General features: G+C 38.2%; 1 protein-coding gene across 9 annotated transcripts in view; it reads right to left on the bottom strand.

Annotated features, from left to right (window-relative positions):
* COLEC10 (collectin subfamily member 10) overlaps positions 1 to 2,214 on the bottom strand; it is a 401,773-nt gene that overhangs the window by 168,323 nt on the left and 231,236 nt on the right. The gene's annotated exons all lie outside the window — the stretch shown is intronic.

Raw genomic sequence — 2,214 nt, 5'->3', positions numbered from 1 at the left:
TTGCTTTTCCTCTTGCTTTTATTTGAATGGGACATTCATGGGTCTGAGCTTTCACAATTTTCCCTTCCTTTTATCATAAAGACCACCTGGGAATTGTTAAAAATAAAGATTCCTGGACCAATTTATTGAGAAATGCTGGGGAGAAAGGCAGAAACTTACATTTTTAACAGTTCCAAAGTAATTTTTATTACATTAAAGTTGGAGAACTTCTGAAGTCAAGCTTACAATACAGATGGTGCAAACAATGTATAACTGCTGCCACTAGCATCAAGAGATCAAACTACCTAAGTTCTTTCTGTTACAAGTAATAGAAACTGGCACTACTTTATTGAAGAAAAAATTAATTGGAGGGGTGGGGTATTTGGTTGAATGATGCCCCCTGCCCAAAATATGTTTACATCATAATCTCCAGAACCTGTGAACATTACTTTATTTAGAAAAAGGATCTTCTTTTTTTTTTTTTTTTGTACAGATAATTAAGTTAAGAATCTTGAGATGAGAAAATCATCCTGGGTTATCTAGGTGGGCCCTAAGTCCAAGAGCAAGTATCTTTATAAGAGACATACAGAGGGGAAAGACAGACGAGAAGACAATGTGCAGGCAGAGGCAGAGACGGGAGTGATGTAGCTATAAGCCAATAAGCCATAGCCATAGCTGGAGGACAAGGAACAGCATGTTCCCTAGAGCGGGAGGGAGTACAGCCCTGCTGACAACTGGAGTTTGGATTTTGCTTCTGCCACCAGAACTATGAGGGAATTAATATCTGTTGTTTTAATCCACCCACTTTGTGGTAATTTGCCACAACAGCTACTGGTACTCATACAGGTTGCATCCATGCCTCAGAAACAGCAGAATTAAGATAACTCTGGGCCCCTTGGTGGCAGGAGTTCCTACACTTTCTCCTGGTCTTATATTTCTGTATCTTTCAGTTCAAAATTTCAAATTCCTAGGAGAGAGAGTCTGGTTGTCCTAGGAGGGGACTGGTGTAAATGCATGGTAAGTGAGAGTCTGTCTTCATCAGCTGCACTTGCCAAGAAGGGAATATCATTGTGAACAGGGTACATTATATCTCAAACTTTCAGAATCTATGTTTCTCTCACTTTACTTTGACTTAGAATGGAATGTTGGCACAGATCAACCTTACCGATGTGAAATGAGATCGTTATGGTCACTTTGACAGAAGGGTGGATTCAGGTAATGTCACACGAACTCATCAAGCTAGGGAAATAAAAAGCAGAAGCGAAGTCAGGAGGCTCAAACCTAGAGAATCAGAGTCCCAGTGGTGCAATATGGGGAGCGGAAAATATTGTGGAAATTAAGCGCTGGAGGCATGAGCAGGAGGACAGGGGTTAATTAACAGCCTTCACGTTCCCTTCAGAAGCTCCGGTTCTTCCACCAAACTTCCTGTGCACAGAAAATGAGATGGCCTCACATACATTGGCTAAGTTTAAGGAAAGTCTGAATATTAATAGCATCGAGTATAAATCATTCAAAGCTAATTTGATTGGCCTCCCTGGCTGCTCCTTTGGGTTCAGTCTGCCTCAAGCTTCTCCTCCAAGGGAGATATAAATTCATGTCACTTTCTCTTTTTTTAAACTTTTAATTTTGAAATAATTTCAGACTTACAGAATCACTGAAAAGGTAGTATAAAATAGCCCTAGTGAGCTATTTTGTAAAATATGCCTCAATTGCACTATCTGATGTTTTCTCCTGAACAGATGGTGCTATGGATCTGGGTAAAGAATGTCACACAAGTAATGGCCCTTCTCACATCATATCAGGGGCAAAGGTTGTCATGTGACTGATCTCTGTTGCTATTCACCTTGATAATTGAGTGGATTTTTACATAAGGTATGAGATATGTATTAAAGTCTTTTTTTTTTTTCACATATGGTCAACTATTTGTTCCCATATGATTTGTTGGAAAGACTAGCATTTTCTCATTTAAATGCCTTTGCATCTTTGTCAAATTCAGTTGATTATATTTCTATGGGTGTATTTCTGGACTCTCTATTCTATTCCATTTATCTGTAGGTCTATCTTTTCACCAATACCACACTGCCTTTTTTTTTCTTCTAGTTTTATTTTGACATAATCAACACTGAATAATTTTAAGGTGTACAGTATAATGATTTGACTTATACACATCATGAAATGGTTATCACAATAAGTTTAGTGAACATCCATCACCTCATATAGATAAACATAAAATAT

The sequence above is a fragment of the Camelus bactrianus genome, chromosome 25 (assembly GCF_048773025.1).
Source record: "Camelus bactrianus isolate YW-2024 breed Bactrian camel chromosome 25, ASM4877302v1, whole genome shotgun sequence".
NCBI classification, from domain to species: domain Eukaryota; kingdom Metazoa; phylum Chordata; class Mammalia; order Artiodactyla; family Camelidae; genus Camelus; species Camelus bactrianus.
The sequence above is the reverse complement of the archived record's forward strand: the minus strand, read 5'-3'. Positions and strand labels throughout refer to the sequence as shown.